Source organism: Xyrauchen texanus, chromosome 25, assembly GCF_025860055.1.
Source record: "Xyrauchen texanus isolate HMW12.3.18 chromosome 25, RBS_HiC_50CHRs, whole genome shotgun sequence".
Taxonomy (NCBI): Eukaryota; Metazoa; Chordata; class Actinopteri; order Cypriniformes; family Catostomidae; genus Xyrauchen; species Xyrauchen texanus.
Genome location: NC_068300.1, coordinates 18,765,630 through 18,787,501, shown reverse-complemented (window position 1 = coordinate 18,787,501; position 21,872 = coordinate 18,765,630). Strand labels below are relative to the sequence as shown.

Genomic DNA, 21,872 nt, shown 5'->3' with positions numbered 1-21,872 from the left:
AGGAAAAGGAGACAGATTTTTTTTTTATCATTATTAATGGCATTTTATTTAACTTCTGAAGTCAACAGTCAACTGCTGTGTTTAAGGCTTCATAATATTACACAACAAATTGATTTAGAATAAAGAGCATAAGCACTGAGCAGGTTTTGTTATTACTCTGTGTGACATCTGTTTGAGCAAAAAAAAAAAGACAGTACAGTATGTCTACCTTATCTTTCACCAACATAAGGGGACAGCTATACACCACAACGTTCTGGTGTTTGTACACACATCCTTTTTTAATGCGATTAGTAATTTTTGAGGCATTAGCTGTACCAGCTATCTTTTTTGTAATAGTTGAACATATTTCTTAGTCTACCACTTAATGATGCAGCATATGTTAACTCATGCTAATTGAGCAGTTGCAAACAGTCACACATGGTTGGATAGACTCAAGCACTGAAACCGAAAAGCGCTGAAAGGCATTTAAGCATGCCGGATCATGCCTTCAAGTACAATATTACAATGTTAATCTCATCCTTTGAAAGAGATTTAGCTTTTGACTGGCTCATACTGTAAGCAAGCCCTTTACACAAACATGCTATTATTAGAGAAGGTTTAGCCCACTTTCATATTAACTTTTGTAGAAACCATAAAAAGTTAAATATTTAACTTGAAACCCTTAAAATAAAATGTAAAAATAATTAATAAAAAAAGGATGGGGAAAAACATAAAATTAATTACATACAGTATTATGAGATTAGAAGTCACCAATATCTAATATCTATATAAATACAACTTTTTTAGATCTACGCAAAAATCTATTTAGCTTACCGATCCATTTAAATAGAATCAGTTTAGTAACAATTAAATGTGTAAGAAAGTACAACAAAATAGAATGGCATAAACCCAAAACATTTCTCAATAGGGACTGCATTTGAACCAGGAAAACAGGAGTGCCATATTTAAGAATCAGACAAGACATTTTACAGCCACCTACACTCATCAGACTATCATAGACATAACCACATTTACTTCAAATATGTAGCTTAGCCTGTACACTGTACAACAAATGGATGGGTGGAGTTTCTGTAGACATTTTCAACATATTAACCCTGAGATGATTCACTAGTTTCAATCTGCAATGTATATGCTGTAAAATCTTAGTGGGTAATTTTTGGCATCAAAATAATTTAATAGTAACCTAGATAGCATTTGTGGCATAATACTGATTAAAGCAGATTTTGACTCGTCCTTTGTTTATACTTAGGGTACTTACTATAGAAGTGAATGGGGCCAGTCCAAAAACATTAAAATACACATTGTTTAAAAAGTGCAGCCACAAGAGGTAAACATTAGGAATTCATTAAATATAAATATAAATATATAATTTATTGATCGGCACATTATTTTATCAATATAGATTGAGGCATCGATATATAAAAATTAGCTAAAATTTTAATTAGAACCCTAATTTGTGTGCTTTCCAATTCACTTAGTTGGCCTTCTATTTAACAGTCTGGAGTAATAGCGTTGGGAGATCACAAGAGGGTAATATAACATTTATTACAGCAGGTCACGGGTAGGACAAGACAGGTAGTAAACACAAACGCGACGAGCTGATACGGTGCAGCAAATGACAGTCCAATGTTATCAACAGAATTTTGATGCTGAGCGTTGGCGATGTTTGCGTACCTTTTGTAGAAAATTATTGTAATGTGCCACGCCATTCGCCAGATGCCAGATGCATTCAGTGTGAGACCCACTTTAATTTACCAAAGTTGAGTTGAGAAATATGTTCAAAAAGACAAAGACTATTGTGCAATGAACAGCCCTATTTGTATCTGAAAAAAATCCAGATATACTGTATATTGATAATCATGGGGAAAATCTTCATATTATTAATGCGTGAAAAGACACTGTTCCCAAGCCTAATAAACATTATATGTGTTAACATAAATTTTGTGTGATAAAATTGCTTACTAACCTTATCTGTGTAAAGTTTATTGTCATGAAAAAATAAGGCCGGTAAACCCTGGAATCATTTGAATGCCATAACATTGGTAAATCCATGATTTTATCACAATAAAATCATATTACCACGAATAATGATTACGTCTTGTGGCTATACATTTGAAAAAGTGTTATAAAGTTAACGGCCTGGACCAATTTACTTTCATTGCAAGTGCTTTACTGTTACCACAATTATTTGTTTTTTAAATAAACAAGGGATGAATCAGAAGTATTTTTTGTGGAAATCAACATTATACCAGAAATTGTGTTGTTAATGTCATCATGACATCAGAAGTTTGGGAATTTCTCTGTTGAAGGCAAGGGCTATTCTTATTAACACTTCCTCAGTTCCCCTTCTGTCACTCGCTCGAAGCTGTGTCGATGTAGTGACACTAGGGTCTCTCTTGAGACCTCTTATCTTTGAGAAAATGCCAATGAGAATTGGCGAACAGAATTTGCCCCTCCCCCGGACATACGGGTATAAAAGGAAAAAAGCGTGAGTCTGTTCAGACAGATTTTTTCTTCGGCGCCAAGTGGTTGTGTTTCAACAAGCTCAGTAAACCCACTGCTGTTCTACTCACCTCTATAAGAGCATATGCTGACATGGCGCATTTTCAGCTGATTTTCTCTTCTTCTGCATGCCAGTGCAGACTACGCCCCTGGGCACTTCGACAGCCCTCTAAAAGAGTATATTTCTCTAAAAGAGTACACATTTATGTTGAATGTCTTTTTAAAGATGCATCTTTCTAAACAAGATGCCCTTCCGACTTTGTGTCATTCCTGGATGCGGTCGTAACCTCTCCGCTTCTGACGGCCATGGGCGCTGCTTCCCGTGTCTGGGCAGCGGTCACACCATGGCGGCATTTGTGGATGGTTCACGTTCTCGCTGCGAGAACATGACCATGGCAACGTTGCGGCTGCGGCTTTCCTTCTTCCAGGGGAAAGCCCCCCCCACGTCATGCCTTCTACACATCATGTCTCTTTCGGAGCCCCCGAGCTGGATGATAGATTCGCCGCTGCATCGGAGAGCATCTTAGCGGACTCCGACGCTGAGGACTCGACTAGGCAATTGCCTTCGGGTGTGCCGGCCCAGTCTGAGGCTGCCACGAGTGTTGGGCTGGACTGGAACCCTCTGTCCTCCCCTCAGCCCTCACGGCTAGACGAGTGGTTCCTGGGTTCGTGGCACTGCTCAGAGCCACGCCCCACCTGGTTTCTTTCTTCCCGGAGGTGCATGATGAGCTCACAAAGTCGTGGAGGGCACCTTGCACTGCCCGAAACCGACTTCCTCACTCGTCCGCTCTCACTACCCTTGATGGCGGGGCGGTCCACGGATACACAGAGCTCCCCCAGGTCACCACCTGGCAGGATCACCCATCACTCCCCTCCAAGGCCAGTAGGTTGAAGTCGTCTCTGGCGACCAAGGCCTACAGTGCCGCTGGACAAGCCGCCTACGCCATGCACGCAATGGCCCTCCTGCAAGTCCACCACTCCAAGGCGTTAAAAGATCTGCACCTGGGTAGAACTGATCCTGATGTGCTGTAGGAACTAAGCTCAGCAACCGACCTCACCCTCCGGGCCACGAAGGTCACAGCGTGCGCACTCGGACAGGCGATGGCCACCCTTGTTAATTGAAAGGTACGTTCATCTAATTTAACGTTTAATTCATCACGAATTTCCATCTGAATGTGAAAACATTTATGTAGCATGTTAACAGTAGCTAGGTTAAAGAATAAGCTAGACCCTACACCACATTCAGCACGTTATCTTGATATTGTCATGAAATATGAAATCCCATGTTTCTGATTTAATGACGGAGGTCATTTTACAGATGTATATGTTCAATAGCTAAAGTTATATATATGGCTAACGTGTGTGAAATGGAAGGGGGGAAGTGTGCTGTGACTATACTTTAAGTCTTTACATGAGTTATTTATTTATGAGCTCTTTATGTGTATTATTGGTCAATCAAATCAATCAAATCTGCAAAGTTTTATACCTTATTTGACATTTTAAATATGCAGAGGCAGGGCAAATTGCACTTAAATGCTGCAAATGATTTGACTAACTATTTTATTTGGTAATATTCAAAGGAATTGAAGCTATCAGAACATGTGGGAAATAAACCCGTGTAGACACTGTAAATTGAGTTTGGTTATTTACTGTATACAGAGCTCAAACTCCAATTTTGGGGTTTCCAGACAGACACATTTCACACATGGATTTTGTACCCAATTTAACCATTTATCTGCTGGATAGTGCAGTTATAGCAATAAATGAATGAATAAATGATTGAATGATTGATTGAATTGCATTTCCCCCAGGATAACAGCTATGAAGAGAAGCAAAGATATTACAATATTTTTCTTAAAAAAGAGAAAAGAGTCAGAACCAGCCGCAGCTACTTCCAGCAGTAGTGGAAAAGCCCACTCACTGCCTGGATACAGCAGTGATCAGTCAGCTCCCCCTGCACAGCACGGTAAGTCATGTTTAGATATTCCCTGTGACTTCTGGATGAACATATATGAATTTGCCATGTACTCTTACATTCAAGTTGTCACTCAGGTACAATCATATGATCAAATATCGCTGTAGCAGAAGATTAGTTAAAAATTGTTTTAATATAAATCATCACACACACACACACACACACACACAAATATCATCCTAGCTCCACTGGCAATGCAGAGTGTGTACAAAGCAAAAGACATAGAGAAAAGCCTCCAACCTCATGTCTATTTGTATTCAGACGCTGCAGCTTCAACTTCAGTTGACTGGCCACATTCTCAACAGAAAGTTGTGGGAGATGAGTGTGATCCAGGAGTGTCTGGAGCACCACCTGCCTCACCTCACCTCACAATAGTATGTCAAATTCAGTTGCTTCCTTTTCTGAGTTCCATGAATATTTACTTGTTCCCCTTCTGTCGCTCTCTCCACGTTGTGTCGGAGAAGCGACACTAGGGGTCTCTCTTGAGCGCCGATATCCACCTCTGATCTATGAAAAAAGGCCAATGAGAGTTGGCAGCCAGTATTTGCATGTCCTGCCCGGACATACGGGTATTTAAGTGGCGCAAATACGGGAGTTCATTCAGAAAATTTCTTCGAGCCGATGGTCTGTCTGCAGTTTGCTGCGAGTTACACACCACTATTACGTTCCTGTTTCCTCTGACGATCTGCATGCTTTTGGATTTGATGCGCACAACAGCTGCTTTCTCCTACTTTGCACGGCGTGCATTGTTGCCCCTGAGCGCTTCGACAGCGCGAGACACACACACATACTGTGTATTAAAAGAGTTATTTCCTTAAAAGAGTGAATTTCTCTAAAAGAGCAAAACACAGCGGCTTTGAACGTCCTTTTCAGGATGCGTCTTTTCAAGATGCCCTTCTGCCCCTGTGTTGTTCCTGGATGCGGTAGAGTGCTCTCCGCTTCAGACGGCCACAGGCGCTGTCTCGTGTGTTTGGGCCGCGATCACACTGAGGCGGCGTTTGTGGATGGCTCATGTTCTCACTGCGAGAACATGACCATGACCACGTTACGGTCGCGGCTTGCTTTCAACAGAGAGCAAGCCACCCCAGCTGCACCTCGCATTGCTCCTTCTTCCCACGGGATTGAGGACGATGCGGTTGGCGCTGGGGGCGATTTGGGGGCGGCAGCGGGTGCAGTTTCGCCGGGTAGCCCCCCGCGAACCTCCCGTTCCCCGACACGCTCGCTGGTCCCTGTCTACGCTCGCGGCGATAGCGGCTCGCCTCACGGCCCGGCTGTCTATCCTCCCGAGCCCGAAGCAGATGAGCTCGCCGCTGCATCGGAGAGTGTGATGTCTGATGCCGAGGACTCCCCTGGACTGCCGCCTTCGGGCCAGCAGGCCCAGGCTGAGGCTGACGCTCAGATGGATGGAATCCTCCATCCTCCCCACAGCCTTCACGGTTGGATGACTGGTTCCTGGGGGCAGCGCGCCGTTCGCGGCCACGCATCCCCCCGGTCCCGTTTTTCCCGGAGGTGCATGACGAGCTGACGTCTACGTGGAGAGCCCCGCTCTCCGCTCGTCTAGGTGCCACCCGCTCCACTCTCACCACCCTCGACGGCGGAGAGCGCCACGGATATGGGGCGATTCCCCAGGTCGATAGGGCAGTTGCGTACCATCTATGCCCCGGTAGCCCTACCTCCTGGCGTGGCCGCCCCGTACTCCCATCCAAGCCCTTTAGGACAACATCCTTGCTCAACGCAAAGGCCTACAGTGCGGCTGGACGCGCTGCCTCCACCCTGCATGCGATGGCCCTCCTGCAAGTCCACCAGGCCAAAGCACTTAGAAACATGCACGTGGGTGGACCTGATCCTGATGTGCTGCAGGAACTGCGCTCAGTGACCGACCTCGCCCTGAGAGCGAAGAAGGCCACAGCGCAGGCACTCGGACAGGCGATGGCCACCCTAGTGGTCCAGGAACGCCATCTCTGGCTCAATCTGGTCGAGATGCGTGAGGCCGACAAGAACCGCTTCCTAGATGCACCTGTCTCCCAGATTGGCCTTTTCGGCGACACCGTCGAGGACTTCGCCCAACAGTTCTCCGCGGTGAAGAAGCAGACGGAGGCCATCTCTCACATCATGCCCCGCCGCACACCTGCCGCTACGGGCCCTGCCCCGTCTGCTCGCCGAGGGCGCCCCCCTGCGGCGAAGAAACCAGCTCCTGCTCCGCCCCAACCCGGGCCCAGCTCTCAAACCCAGCGTCGAGCACCCTGCAGGCGTCGTACGCCCCCTGTCTCACGTCTCAATTCTGCCAGGACACCGACCCTTCTTACGGTTCGCGTTCGACGGCCAGGCGTTTCAGTACAAAGTCCTCCCCTTCGGCCTGTCTCTGTCCCCTCGCGTCTTCACGAAGGTCGCAGAGGCGGCCCTTGTCCCGCTACGAGTAGCCGGCATCCGCATTCTCAACTACCTCGACGACTGGCTCATCCTAGCACACTCTCGAGAGTTACTATGCACACACAGAGACCAGGTGCTCCGGCACCTCAGCCGCTTGGGGCTTCAGGTCAACTGGGAAAAGAGCAAGCTCACTCCGGTTCAGAGCATCTCTTTTCTCGGGTTGGAGTTAGACTCAGTCTCGATGACAACACGTCTCACGAGCGAGTGTGCTCAGTCGGTGCTGGACTGCCTCGCTTCCTTCAAGCCAGGCACAGTGGTCCCTCTAAAACTTTTCCTAGAGGCTCCTGGGGCATATGGCGTCCTCCGCGGCGGTCACACCACTGGGGTTGATGCATATGAGACCACTCCAGCACTGGCTCCAGACTCGAGTCCTGAGACAAGCATGACACCACGGCACGCATCGGGTAAGGATAACCCCCGCCTGCCTCAAAACACTCCGACCCTGGACAGACCTCTGCTTTTTACGGGCAGGAGTGCCCCTGCAGCAGGTGTCCCGACGCGTTTTGGTTACAACCGACACCTCCGGTCCGGTGGGGTGCCGTGTGCAGTGGGCACGCAGCAGCAGGCCGTTAGAAAGGGGCCCCGCTGCATTGGCACATCAACTGCCTGGAGTTGCTGACCATCCTTCTTGCTCTCAGGAAGTTCCTCCCGTTAGTTCGGGACAAACACGTCCTCGTGAGATCGAACAGCACCACGGTGGTGGCGTACATAAATCGCCAAGGCGGCGTACGCCCCCGCCACATGTCACAACTCGCCCGCCGTCTCCTCCTATGGAGCCAGCAGCGACTCAAGTCGCTGCCACTCACATCCCCGGCAAGCTCAACATCGTAGCAGACGTGCTATCACGACAACGCCTGCCCGGCGGGGAGTGGAGGCTTCACCCCCAGTTGGTCCAGCTGATTTGGGAACGGTTTGGCAAGGCCCAGGTAGACCTGTTTGCCTCCCAGGAAACCTCCCACTGCCCGCTCTGGTACGCCCTAACAGAGGCTCCCCTCGGGACAGACGCGCTGGCACACAGCTGGCCCTCGGGGCTGTGCAAGTACGCATTTCCCCCAGTGAGCCTTCTTGCACCGGTGCTGTGCAAGGTCAGGGAGGACGAGGAGCAAGTCACGTTAGTGGGCCCCTACTGGCCCACTCGGACTTGGTTCTCGGAACTCAGACTTCTCGCGACAGCTCCTCCCTGGCAAATTCCCCTGAGAAAGGACCTCCTCTCTCAGGGACGGGGCACGCTCTGGCACCCACACCCAGACCTCTGGAACCTCCACGTCTGGTCCCTGGACGGGATGCGGAAGAGCTAGCCGGCTTACCGGCGACCGTTGTGAATACAATCAACCAAGCCAGAGCCCCCTCTACCAGGCACCTTTACGCCCTAAAGTAGCGCTCGTTCGCAGATTGGTGTTCTTCCCGAACCGAAGACCCGCAGAGATGCGCGATCAAGTCAGTGCTCCTGTTCCTACAGGAGAGGCTGGAAAGGAGGCTGTCCCCGTCCACCCTCAAGGTGTATGTTGCCGCCATTGCCGCCCACCACGATCCTGTAGACGGCAAGTCTTTGGGTAAGCACGACCTGATCCTCAGGTTCCTGAGAGGCGCCCGGAGGTTGAATCCCTCCCGGCCAGGCCTTGTTCCCTCCTGGGATCTCTCGGTAGTCTTGGCAGGACTCCAGAGACCCCCCCTGCTTGAATCAATTGGACTCAGGGCCCTCTCTCTTAAGACGGCCCTGCTGATCACGCACGCCTCTATCAAGAGGGTCGGGGACCTGCAAGTGTTCAGTGTCATCAACACTAGCTTGTAATTCGGACCGGCAAGTACGTCTGTGATCCTAAAGCAGCGACCGGTCTATGTGCCCAAGGTTCCGACATTCCGATATTCCGACCCGGCCCAGCCCCCCTCCGCTCCACACTCCTCCCAGCGTTATCTCAGGCCGGGGTGCCACCGGCATGACGTACACCCCCCCCCCCCCCCATCCCTGGGGCGGGGTGTATCTTGCGTCCCGCATGGTCATCCCCGCCTTCCTCGCCCTGGGAGGAGACAGGAGGGGAAAAAACAACAACAAAATAGGCGAGGGAAAAGGCCAACATGGTGCGAAAGAGAGAGAGAGGAGAGAGAGAAAAAGCTCACTCACCGGTTCTCTGATGTACCGTCATGTGGTCCTCGAACACTCCTCCACACCCAGGCGGACGACAGCCGCTCCAACCCCGGGCGAACCGGAATCAAACCTTCGACCCCCAGCGGGCAGAACGCCCCTCCGATTTTCTGGCAGCAAATGGGGACACTCCTCCGCCCCTGGCAGCGGCCCTAATGCTCTGGGCGGTCGGAGAGTTTCTTCCCTCCTCCCCTCGCGGACGGCGGTCTCCCTCGACCCCTCCGCGTCTCTGGGGACGGCAGGGCACTCCTACGCCCCCGGCAGCGGCTCCCTCGCTCCAGGCGGTCGGGGTATCCAGTCCCCACTTGCGCCGCGGATGGCGGACGTTCCCCGCATCCGGGCAGTCGGGCTACTCCGTCACCCCGCAGATGGCAGCGGCGCAACCCTGGGTGGACGGCAGTGTCGAGGACTCTGCAACGGGCATCCCTCCTCCTTCCCGGGCTTTCGGCACCAATGTAACACAGTTAAAGGATGGGCAAGGAGGAGGCGAGAACTGGCTTGTCAACATAAATGATAATTTAATTAAACTTAAACCAAAAGCATAAACATAAACACACATGACGGACATGCCCGTAATTCTCTCTCTCTCGAACCATCGTCACCGGCCACCTTTATCCCTCGCGCGCCTCATCAGGCTGATTGGGGACCGGGCGCGCGATATTCCGACCCGGCCCCGCCCCCTCCGCTCCACACTCATATTGTTCTTGAGAGTTTCAAGTTTACAGAACAGTGTTTTATTGTATATATTGTATTATCCTCTTGTTCTTGAGATTAAAAGGTTGAAGAACATGACTTGTAAATCCATTCTTTATAAGATTACCTCACAAGGTTATCTGTTATTAATTATAAGATTAATTATTTGTTTAAGATATAAGATTAATTAACTATAAGGCAATTTGGTGCAAATTATACTGGAATTTTGTTCTTTTGACTGAATTGATTTGTTTTAATTTAACCACATGAAGGCGCCTCAGTTAGCACCTGTACTTTTGACATGTATCTTGTTTATGATTATACAGTATACCTGATGTTATACGCAGATTAACTTAAAAATGTGTAACTGACTTTTCCTAAACAATTACTGATTTTAAAAATGGATGTTATGTTAAAATAACCAGAGATTACCAGAAACTGTAATAGGCTGAAATAGAACAGGAATAGAAAACTGTCAAATGTCAAAACAACAGTCTGATATTTAATACAAACAATTCAGTGAATGCTAACATGAGTTTTAGAATTAATTTATTATACAACTGTAGATGTTGAAGCAAAGCAATGCAATATTTACACATTTTGATTATGTGTCATTCATAAAGTTTCTCCTGGTATTGCCACCCCACACTAGGTCTGGGCCCCATCTTGGCCACCCCAGTAAAAATTTCCTGGATACGCCACTGCTGGTTGAAGCGGCTCTGACCGCACAGAGAATGACAGTTTTGGAGTTTGCACACTCCCGTATTATATTAACTTTAATTATTGATGAAATAAAGATTTATCGCCAAGCTGTGATCTGTGTTTATGTGTTTATGTGTTATTTTTCTGGCCACCAGTTCAGTGTATGTCTGCTCGGCATCCATTTTCACCTGATTTCCACACTGAACACCGGAAACTCACATGACCAGACGTGCCACTTCCTAAACTGAGACTGACTGGTCATCTTTTTATTAGCGGTGTAGAAAATGGGCAAACAGCTCTCATAGAGAATGGGCTGTCACGTCCACACATGCACTCATTTATTTATTTAATAAAATCTTTTTTTATTTGCTGTCATATAATCTCACAGGCTGACATCGCGATTGCGATTGCGATATGATTAATCATGCAGCACTAGATTCAAGTAACAACAACAAATTCCAAGTAAGCATTCAGTCCAGGCTTAGGTGTTACATTTCAGTTGGACACCAGAAGCTCTGCAGGAAAAACAGGTCTGGTAAAAGCTTATTGATGTAGCACAGAGAAAAATACATACATTTATTAACACCTTTAGGAGATTAGAGAATGCCAAATTATCTCTACCAATTGAAAAATCAGATAAGCAGCAAAAGTCTCCATTTGCTCTCCTTTCAATCACATGGGTCAAGGTAAAACAATTAAAATATGAAAGAGATCTCATTTGTGAGATCTATGGTTTAATTCCATACACTGGAAAACAGAAAGCAATCTCATAACCTCACGTTGTAATATAGTGTGTCATAGCAAGATCACACCGGAAATCGGTGTGTTATTTCTGATCTTTTTCTCCATCTAAATTTGGATCCTATGTGCTGAATTTCGGGACATGTGGCACTATGCGGCGATTGTTCGAAAATTGGCAGCCATGTGCCTTTGATTCTACATAGCTTTTGATCTCTGGCTAATGAAATACTACATTTACACAGAAGTTAGTGAAAAAGGTTTCTGTCTCAGTACTCAGTGTTAGTACACAGGTGCCAGCACTTTGACGGTCCAAAAGTCATATCTAGGCAGCATAAAATAATCCACATGACTCCAGTCGATCAATTAATGTCTTCAAAGTGAATTGATATGTTTGTGTAAAAACAAAATCGACAATTAAAATGTTATTGACTTTAAAAAAAGGCTTTGTGCCAGCAGCTAACACATTACGTATCTGTCGCGTGATGCAAGCACGTCGGAGAGTTCCCGCAAGAATTCCGAAGCACCGTTTATTTCTAACAGAAGAATGAATGTCACGCGAGAGTTCGGCCATTATATCAGCCCTGGATGGAAGCACAGATTTAAATTTCGTATTTAAAAAAACGTATTAATTATCAACTTGTTTCTTACATAAACCAATCTATTCACTTCAGAAGACATTCACTGATAGACTGGAATCACGTGGATTTCTTTTACGCTGCCTAAATATGACTTATGGACTATCAAAGTACTGACACCCATGTAGATCCATTATAAGAACATGAGCTCTATTTTCTTCTAAAAAACTTAATTTGAGTTCTGCTAAAGAAGGACAGTCATACATATCTGGGTTGGCATCAGAGTATGTAATTACAACTCAAATATTACTACAAACCGAAAACGATGTGTCTTTCATGTCACATCTATTCAAAGAAGTGAAAGAACGCAGTTAGGGTCTCAGTACTGTTGCGCATGTGCATTACTGTAGTTCCAGCTTCAGCCACTGGGGGCAGTTTGAAAATTCAGAGAGCATAGTCTGATTTTAGCACACAAAACAATCAACCTCCTGTCACTGATTTTCCATGAGATCAGTCAGCAAACCAGTTGCATGCTGAAACTTAAAGTGTAGTAGGCATACTTCAGAGAATTGATGACTGCATTCATCTAGACCAGGGGTACAAAATAAAAGTTCAAAAAGGTCTGGTCTCGACATTTACTTCCCAAATGTCAAGACAATAATGACTTATTGCCATACCGACTACTTACAATGTGTAAGAAATGCACATTTTTGGAAAAAAAAAATTATACATTTCCAAGTTGGCAGCAATAGTACTTTGTAAAATAAGAAAAATGTGAATCTACCAAACACAAACAATGTACATCAAAATAGAAACTGTGAGATGGGGCGACCATTGTCATGATGTGGTCCGGATGGAACCAATCCAAGGTCCACTCATTTGTGACCGATTTTCTAGGCTGTTACACTGAGATAAATAAAACATAGCATGTTTTTTTGTGCTTTTCCCATTCTCTCTTACAGTCTATATCATATAACTTTTAAATAAGAATCAGTCATTTTTAAATCAGTAATTCTCAAATGAATGGCACTATCAAACGTCGTGTTCACACATACAGCCCTTTACAGAAAATGACCTACAATTTCCAGTTTACAGGTCATGTGTGAATGACCCTTTTTAAAATTCTGACAATTTTCCTTAATGTGAATTTGTATCACTACCTATACATTTCCTTAATGGTGGTATGTGTGAACAGACCCAGAAGATTACCGGTTGGAGTTCATACAAGGTCAGGGCGTGCTGACGTAAGAACGCTCTGATGGAGATACAACTACTCTGTGCTGTTTAACACCTGTGAATCTGAAGAAAGAACATTTTCAACAAACTGGTCAAATAGTGAAACTAAAGCACTTTTCTTCATCGGAGTGGATGAATAAATTCGCATGCAGTGTTTTCTCGAGCAAGTGCATAAATGAAAACATTCACCAAAAAACTGAAAAATAAAATACACCAACATGTTTAACCAAAGATGTTCATCTTCAAAATCATACTCCGCCATGTTTTTAAACTAAAAGCCCACATTTGTGGTCATTTCTGGCATTTGGCGCTGATGTGTGAATGGTACCAAATGGAAAAAACACAGTAGTTTCATGTTGAACAGCACATTTACCTGTTAAGGCAACCCAACAATTTTCCTGTAATTTTCCTGGTTGCATGTGTAAATGGGTCTAATTTTGCACATAGTGGCACAAACAAATAATTAATTATTCCTTAAATCCACATTGGGGAAGATGAGGTCCTTTTAAGTGTGTACTCTCACTGTTTCTTTGGCCGTATAACACCTTACAGTAACATGCGTTAAAAATCCAGATAGTATCTGGATATTTTAGCTGGATTGTATTTACTTTGGGCTGTCATGATTATTATATTTAACGATTAACTGTCAAACAATTAATTGCGATATGATGATTTATGATGATTATGATGATTAATTGTCAGATAAGTTGTCATATTTTTAAGGTGTGTTTATTTTCTGCACCTTCATACGCCGAAGTCATTTTTACATATTTAACTTCAAATATATAAATCAAATAATACAATTGGGATAAACTATGATTTCATTTTAAGGCTTTAAAAACTTATGAATGACAAGAAATATAATGTTGTAAATATCAAAATTGTTCTAAATACTTTAATAATTGTTCAACTTTAGTTTTGGTCAATTTACACTTGTTTATAGAACTCATATATTTTAGATTATTTTTAATACAAATAAACATATTGTTTAATTATATTTGTATTGCATCATAATTATATTATGCAACAGTAAAATATTTATTTTCTCATTTCTTCACATTCACACGTTAGTTTAATGCTCTGATTAAACCCACGACCCCTTGTTTGTCAAGAAGTAAAACCTTTCAGATTTCGTTTCATTATTTAATCACTACAGACAAAAAATAGAGTAAGCATGTGTCTCCTCTTCTTTGTCTCTGCATGTCATCAAAACAGCATGTATGAACCTGGAACATTTGCCATTACACGATCGTTGACGAAGTTAAACCGGAGTGCTTTGCGTTCGCTATAACAGTTTTTTTTAGCCTTTGCTGACAGTTCAACTGAATGACACACAAATGCGCCTTTCATGGCATTTATCAACCCGATCTCATGAAAAGTCGTACATAATTGACGAGTTGGCTATTTCTTTTTGTCTCGCACAATGTTGTTCGCATAAACACGTAGGCCTACGACTTCATCACGTGCAAATCTCCAGATGTCTAATACGGAAGTATGAGTTCCGTGCACCAGGAGTTAAGGACATACTTATTAATATTATGCGCTTACCCAAACACTTATCTAAATGTACCCAATCAGTAGAGTGTGTAAACATGACAGGAAGCTGTTGTGTGTGACAGAAGCAAGTAATTGCCGCGTATTAGATGGAAAGGATGTCCAGCGACATCATTGGCTGTAGTGAAAATCGGAGGAATCAAACGAGTGCAGTTGCACGATATCATACGAATTAACCAAATAAGCCATAGGAATCCTGACGATTTTGCCATGAGAGCATGTTGGCATTTATATGGTATATTTTACTTATTTTAATTTAAAGTGTCTAATAATTGTGGTTGTCTCAACAAAAAAAAAAAAAAAAACGAAAAAAAAAAAAACGTGGTTAGATCAAATAACCATGATCAGAGGGTTATTTAATAATAACAGAAAGCCTAATTTACAACTGTCTTTTAATTTGGTATGACGATCACAGAAAACGCATGTTAATGCAATGTGTAAATGAGGCCTTAGTTATACTTGATATAATCATTTATTATTGACTAAATCATTGCAATGAATCATTACACTGTCAGTGTGCACAGGGACGGATTACCGACCGGGCCAATGGCGCCAGTGCCTAGCTTGAATGCCCGGGGGTGCCCTGGGCTTTAAGGCTGCACGATCTAGTTGGTGATACCTGTATAAAGGCATTTCAACTGCATTAATCCGCGCGCGTTATTGACGCTCGCAAGCGCAATAGATTAAAGCTATGCAAGGAAAAAGGAAGAACTGGCGCACATTATTGACACTTGCGCCAGTAGTTCATTGCCGCATGAGGAAATGGGAAGATCCCGCGCGCGCATGACATCTCCTGCACGTGTCATACAAGATCTACGCGAGGACATGCCTGACAGCATGCGCAAGACAATTCCCCAAAAATCTCCCACTCTATCTAACCTCATCTGCTGATTTGCTTGCTCAAACAGTGACTCAAATGCAGCGGGTCCATTGGTGAAGCCATGTCTAAAGGGGAAGTTGAGCTTGTTATGAATCCTCTTATAACAGCATCCAATCACAACAGACTTCCGGAAATGGGCAACATATCTGGCGTTAATTTAGAGGGGAATCATTTTACTGTTAGTCAGTTTGCTGATGACACTACTCTTTAAAAAAACATTTATAAATAAAAGTAAAAAAATAACAGCAAATACCCCTAGCACTTCAGTTTATTATGATTTTCTCAAAAGCTTCATTTCTCAAAATGTGAGTTAAATGTGAGTGGCCACCTATGATCATCCTAATAGAACATTGTATAATATCCCAGTTAAAAATGACATTAAATATTTAGGTATCTGGATATCTAAGTCGGTGGATAATATAGAAATATTTTATTTTAATAAAAATATAGAGAAAGGTAAATTAATTATGAATACTTGGCTGCAGAGAGACATAACGATATTCAGAAGAATTCTATTGACGAGAGTATTTCTAGATTAATTTATCCGTGTTTCTCAATAGCAGCTTCTGCTAAAAAGATAAAAGCATTAAATACATTGAATTAAAAAAATAATTGAATAATAAATAATAAATACAAATAAATGTAGATTGTATATGGAAAAGGAAAAGTCATTTTATACGTAAAAGTGATATAATTAAAGATTATGAAGACGGAGGTTTTAAGATAATTGACTTTGGCATTATGAATGGGTCTAGCAAGCTTAAATGGTTAAAATTGTTTTTTAATAATGAGTCCTCGTTCTGGTTTGAGATTCCTTAAGCTGTATTTTAAAAATGTGGTGGCATACATTTTCTGTTACCGTGTGATTTTGACATTTCTAAATTCCCTATAATACTTTCTGCTTTTCACCGAGTACTATTATATTGGAAATTGATTTTCAAACATAAATTTGGCCCACATAACATGTCAATCTGTAATAACAGATGTATAAAAGTGAGCAGAAAATCTTGGCATACGGTCAGTGACACATGTTATGGATAACTTTGGGAATATAATGAGTCTCAATAATTGTTGTGTTAAATACAATATAAGTTGCTCACCAAGTGTATGATACAATTATTAAAAGTAGGCTATCCCATTGTCGATGATTAAATTAGTTAAGGAACAATTAAAATATTCAGTGGTAAAACCTAAATTGCATGATCTCATGATAGAAAATGTAAACTTTGCAGATAAAAAAGATTTTTGAGAGATGGTTTACTACAACAATTTTTTCCAGGTCCTGTAAAGAGATCTTACATTTTTCATCATTTGTAGAAGAAAGTGAGTGAAATTAGAACCAATTTCTTTTAAGTTCCCATTGCCCCTTAATGTAAAGAGTTGCAATTTAAAATTATGAATCATATTTATCCAACTAAAGAATTTTTAAGAATAAGATTTCATGTTGGGGACTCAAATCTGTGTCAAATATACAAGTCAGAGATAGAAACAGCTGAACACTAGTTTTTTCAATGTAATTTGGTGTATTCATTCTTGAAGGATGCATTTAGCTGCAACAAAATATACCTGCTAGACTGATAATTGAATGGGAAATTGTTACATTTGGTTTATTAATTAAGGATAAAAATGCATCTTATGTTATTCATAATTCATTGCTTTTGTTGAAATTTTACATGAAAACAAATGTCAATTTTTCAAAATTCCTCCCTGGTTACTTGCTTTTAAAGAGGAATTTTTAATGTATTTAGAGACAAATTTACAATCAAAAGAGCAAAGCCCACACCAGGACAGCCAAAGATAAAAGTGTTTGAGCAAGCAAAAGCATCATTTGAGATTAGATTGAGCGGGAGACTTTGGGGAATTGTCTTGTCGTGCTGTCAGGCATATCCTCGCGTGCGAGATCTTGTATTGTGCGCGCCGAACGAGTCATGCGCGCGCGGTATCTTCCCGTTTCCTCGTGCGGCAATGAACTGTCAGCAAGTGTCAATAATGCGCGTGAGTTCTTACGTTTAAATGCCTTCATACCCCCGCTTGAAAACCCGTTTGGCAACTTTTGTGTGGAGGGTGGCCCTTGGAGATAATTGGCCCCAGGGCCTTTGCAAGTCATAATCCGTCCCTGAGCGTGTGCATATTCCTGACACAAACTATCCATCAAAAAAGTAAGCATCATGCTCTCAACCAGGTTGACACAAGGAAACCCCATACTGCATGTTATTTCCTGCTTTCTGTATTTCTCCTTCTCCATCAGTTCACAAGTCATGAACACCGAATGCTGTCATTTTCAGAAAGAAAATAAATCTCATAGAACAGCAAAAAAACAAAACAATACATTAAAACAAATACATAAATACATGACAATTACAGGCAGCACACAAACATATTAATTTACTTCATCTAAAACTCTTCACAGAAATCAACACTGCTGCTGGCTTTAAGAGTGAGGTTAAGATAGCTTTTCTTTGTTTTATTTAATTTTCGATATTCCAAACACACAGACACTGGTTTCGTGACTCTATGTCCCTCGGAAAAAAAGAAAAACTTTTACAAAAATAAAGTTAATTTTGCACATGCAGTTCACATACCAAGCTATTCCAATAATACTACTACTACTAATAAAACGGCAATTTGGACTTTCTCCACGGTCCCTTACTCACCGCTGCGCTAAGAGGAACTCTTCCTGTGCGATGTCTTTTTTTAGGCCAATGCTCATAATATCGAGTGAAAATGATGAAAACAAGCTTCTGGAATATTATTAGCCTTCCACGTTTTACAGTAATACTATTTTGAAAAGTATTTCCTAAGTTGTTTAGGAGTTATCGCCATTTATCGTTGAATGTTTCTGGAATATCGAAAACACATCTTAACCTCGCTTTCACTAAGCCTTTAAATGCATCTGGAAAAGCCACAGCAAAGCCATTCAGTAGCCTACTCATATAATGTTTATGAAAAATAATAGCATGGGGGTGTTACATCCGTAAGACTGGTGCTTCCACAAGCAATGTTACAATAACATCGAGGATGTTTAATAAAGAACAGACCCGTCTGTACCAACGTCAAATACAGAATAGACTAGGGAACAGAAAGTAGGGCGTGAATTCAGTTAGTCGCTTTTGATACACATTTTATTTCCCCCAATTAAACTAAAACACTCAGCTGTGTTCGTACAAGTTTGTACAAGAACAACACTAATCACACAATAACATGTCAACCTACAGTTTGCAATGCGTTTAAGTTTCCTCAATACATATACTATTTCAAATACACCCAAAATATAGATACAGGAAACTTGCAGATGTTGTGAATTAACATGAGAGAACATAAAATCAATATCCTTTATACATAATTTGTCATGGAGTAACTGAGCGATATTGTGATGATTGTATTTCGGCGTCGTTAGAGAAACATAATAGAAAAAACACCTTCTTCAAAACTATAGCTACAGAGATTACATTTTAATGAAGTGACCATTTCAACCATAAGAGCACTTTGATGCGCTCTTTACTCGCGCGTTTTTGGCTCGTTTTCATATCAGCGGCCAATGCGTTAGGAAATGGGTTAAACTATTACTATACCTATACTATTAACTTACAAGGGGATTAAACAGTAAACAAATGCACGTAATGACATAAATTCACGGTCCGTGGTTCTTCGCAAACAATACAATAGCTACTTATAGAGCACAACTTACCTGTTTTTGACGCCAGCTCTTTACCACATGAGAAAAAAGTCTGAGCCTTCCGTGTGCGGTTTCTTTTTTCTTCGTTTCTATCCACCTACTTTCACTTTACACAGAGACTAAAGCTGCTGCCTATTGGCTACCCTGACGCGGCTCTTCTTCCAGGTATAAAATGAGAAGTTTTCACTAGGTTTGATAGCGTTTATGAAATACATATCTGATATAGGTATATAACCAGAACATTACAGATGCGAAAAAATACATATATTATTCTAAATGTGACTGTACACTTAAGAATAAATCAAACTCCCTGTTGGTTTATTAACCGTTACAGGGCATCTATAGAGCAACATGATGCACTGTTTGTAGCGCATCTGATATTGTTAGTCTATATCTACTGAACATTGCAACACAGCTCTGTGTCAAAATCAGTGATCAACCAGAGAGGTAATTGAGCTGCGGTAATACCACTTCAAAGTGGGCCACAACGGAGACAAATATATCTACAACTTCTCTTTGGCTATGTCTCAAGACCTGATGAGCCTACCAAGACAGCTTCTTTGTGTTATGTTGTGTGTGTGATGCCTTACAATGCTGCCAGAACATGAATCTCTCTAGATGTCGAGACAGCCACCGTCACTTGTAGGCGGGGAAACAATGCCATTTCTGATCTCAACGGTTCAGTTTCCAGTAAGGAGTTTCGAAATGTGTTTCCGTTTTCTCAAAGAAGCTCTGTTTCTTTTCACGTTTTAATGATTTCTTCTTACCTGCTTCCTGGAAAAACGAGATAGAGAGAAAGTATGGAATATAAAGGCGATTAGGTTATCTCAAATGGGTCCTTCATGTACCAATAGGCCTACGTAGACTAAAAACTCTAAGTTTAGTCCATTTGAATCGCATAAAAAAGACCAAACAAGAAATATAACGTTTATGTTTTGAACCGTAGCAAACTCAGCTGTGCATGTTTGCTATAAAATAATACATTCTGAATAAAATTAATTTTGGGGTATCCTGAGGTGAATCATAGATTAAGGAAGCATTAGAGGCAGGAAACTGCGTCGTCATTATACGATTATAATCATTGCTAATCTCACACCCACATAAACTTCTTAAAATGTACTTAATTTGAACTGTAGCTCGCCGATATCTGAGAGAATTATGGGCGTGGGGAATACTATCATTAGTTTTTAGTGGAGGACTAATAAAGTCCCTCTCGATATTGTTTTATTTTTAAGAGATACAGATAAACCACCGCCAGATTCAGGAGCGACTGATGTGCGACTGTAAAAAACATGTTTTTATTTCATTTATATTTTGGCGAGAGTTGTGGAAGATAGAAACAGGTTGGAATACCGTTTTCAAAAATGGCATTATTTTGTACGACCACCAGACGGCAGTCGGCCGCTGTGTAAATGTCGAACTAGACAAGGTTAATCGTTCATGTGGTTATGCTAATATATAGGCCTATGCAATATAACCAAACGGTCATAAAAAAGACAATATTCGTTTAATCTTAATCTACAAAAGTTCCAGACATAGTAGAGTAACTCCAAACTCATCCCATGTGTAGGGTTGGTGGTTCCGAGCTTCAGGCATTCCTCATATCAGAGCCCATTTCCTGGCCGGTCATGATACATTTGCCCTGCATTTGAAGACTGTTGAGATAAGTCAGCAGAATGCAGTTTGGGCTTCAGGGGTTGTTGTCATGTCCAGCATTAACTTAAAGTCAGAGTTGACTTGATCAATCTCCCGCTGATCAAGTTTGACAGGTCTAAAAATGAAATCTAAAGTTACAAGTGTGTTCAATAAAATTCCATAACAGTTACACAAAGTGTTTAATTTCTACCACAACAAACCATTTACAGCTGGTTTAAAAGTGACAGCGTCAATAATAAACATATGTTTCAAGTTCTATCTTATAAACAATTTGAGTGAAAATACCTTTTTTGTCCAAGAGGTTATAACAAGGTTTGTCAAGATGTCAGTGTTGCCAGTTTATATTTTTGTCAAGTTTAGCAAAAATTAAAATAGGTTTAATTTGTTTTGTCAAGATTAAAATGATCTTGATAGATAGACAGACAGACAGATATATAGATAAACGGATTGATTGATTGGCTAATTATGGTTGATTGACCCTTGTTACTCATCTATTAATTTGTTTATATTATAGTGATGCTTGCTATGCTTACACATTTTTTCCTTCCCTCATTCACAGCTTGTGAGGTTGTAATTATTTTGGGGTCCACTTAGGTGAAGACCCAGCACTGAGCAGCAGCGATGGCTGCACATCTGGAATGAATACAACTGAACTAGGTAACTGGGGGGTGGGGGGGGTAAGGCTAAGGGTTGGGCTAGTTACGGGTTTGGCCCTGGGGGTCCATGTGTCCCTGACTCCTAAATAGACTTGATTGCTACCAGCTGACAGCCTTAACTCACCCTGTGTCAGGGATCTCCTCTGATGTCAACCTTGTCAGTATCAAGGCTAGACAGGACAAAGGAGTAAAAGAGACAAGCAGTTATGAACGGAGGTGCAGGCAGAAACAGGGTCTGAGCTATGGGAAATCTTATTGCCTGCTGCACTTCACATGAACTCTCTGGTTTCCATCATGATAATATCTACCTTTATGGGACCATATGGAAGAAAATATCCATTTAGAAGTACAACAAAATTGCACAGATCACCGGAACACTGGATCTGGTGTAACGAATATGCTTTTTGTGGGAACCTAAAATCTAAACAATGCTAAAATTACATTTAAACCATG

At 42.3% G+C, this 21,872-nt stretch overlaps 2 protein-coding genes across 2 annotated transcripts in view; one reads left to right on the top strand and one right to left on the bottom strand.

The window, feature by feature from the left end:
- The window catches only part of LOC127618397 (signal transducer and activator of transcription 5B-like), a 54,335-nt gene extending 35,068 nt beyond the window's left edge, over nucleotides 1-19,267 (bottom strand). Inside the window, exon 1 of the mRNA XM_052090824.1 lies at nucleotides 19,120-19,267. The gene's annotated coding sequence lies outside the window, so the exon portion shown is untranslated. The remainder of the gene's footprint in view (nucleotides 1-19,119) is intronic.
- zgc:158263 (ceramide kinase family protein) overlaps nucleotides 1-21,872 on the top strand; it is an 867,176-nt gene that overhangs the window by 348,537 nt on the left and 496,767 nt on the right. The gene's annotated exons all lie outside the window — the stretch shown is intronic.